We start from the raw sequence: 1,381 nt of genomic DNA on the forward strand, positions 1-1,381 counted from the left end.
AGGGAATCATAGGCTGAGTGTGGGGACACTCCCAGGCCCCATTACCTCCTCCTATATGTGAACCAGACAGAGCAGCATCCCCCATGCTGCTGAGGGACACAGCCTGACTCAGGGAGGATGTGCCTTCATGAGGTGTCTTTACCTCTGAGAGACACCCTGCCGCAGGCTGACCTTGGCCTCTGGCATCTACTCTACCCCAAATTTCACATCTGTAGTCATCCAGAGAGGTGAACATATTCTAGCCTCAGCCTAAATTTCTCTGTCAGTCAAGTGAAATTTTTCTTGACAAGACATAAATTTTTCTAAAAGAGACATGAATTTTTCTGGCACAAATATTGAATCATTTGAGAAAATATCAGCTATAATCATAAATGAGATATTTTGGGTGATTTTACAATATTCTTTTACATGAAACTCCTTTGCTTTGCTAGATGGAAAACATTAATGTAGGCGACACACTCTCTCTCTCTGGTAGAGGCAGCACTGTGTAATCCAGGACCAGAAGCAGGACTAGAAGGAGGCAGAATTAATGGGATGACCCTGTGCCCCAATGGCAGCAGGAAAAGGCAGGGCCAGGGCCTCTCCCCTGACATCCCTCAGGGTCCATGAGAGCCAACTCCTTCTGCAGTGAGTGAGGTTGTGACAGAAGAATCCAGGCCATGGTGGGGAAGCCCCAGAGCTCTGCTAGCTGAGTCCTAATTGTTGACATCCAGACTGTCTCTGCCTAGGTGTCTCCTACCCTATGTCCAGGGACAACTGTAGGGCACATTTTTTTCAATAAAATTTATTTTTGTTGTGTGATTGCCCACCTACCTTGTCCTGTGAATCAGGCCTGGACAATGACTACATGACAAGAGGAGGGAGAGATATGAAGCAAGTGTGTGAATCACAGCTGAGTGCTCATGTGGCATCTGAGGACCAGAATGGTGCAGGACAGTCACACCTCACTGAGGACACTGCCTGCCCAAGTGTGCAAGACCCAGTAAAGTCCTTTCCCAGCTTCCCTGTCCCAGAGCCCTGGTTCTCAGGTCCAGTCCAACAGAGTCCCTTCCTAGTCTCAGAAGGCACATCCTCCAGCTCATGTCAAGCCTTCGGCTCTCCTGGGAGGGCTATGTGGTTTGAAGTTGGGTCTTTCTGATGTCACCATCTAGGACAGTAGAAGGATCTGGTCCTCTCTGTGACTCTGGGATGACTCATTAATTTTTTCAGATCAGTAATGATCTCCATGGAGCTACATGAAACGCTATGTTCCCAGGTATTAAAGGATTACGTGATAGTTGAGTTCACTTCTGTCTAGACCCTTGGCTTGTTGCTGGTACATGACTACTCAGAGTGACTTTTGAAGTTTAAAGTTCCTCAGGGAGCCCCATTAATTCATAGC

Source organism: Artibeus jamaicensis, unplaced genomic scaffold, assembly GCF_021234435.1.
Source record: "Artibeus jamaicensis isolate MK-2021 breed Jamaican fruit bat unplaced genomic scaffold, CSHL_Jam_final contig_1256, whole genome shotgun sequence".
Classification (NCBI taxonomy): domain Eukaryota; kingdom Metazoa; phylum Chordata; class Mammalia; order Chiroptera; family Phyllostomidae; genus Artibeus; species Artibeus jamaicensis.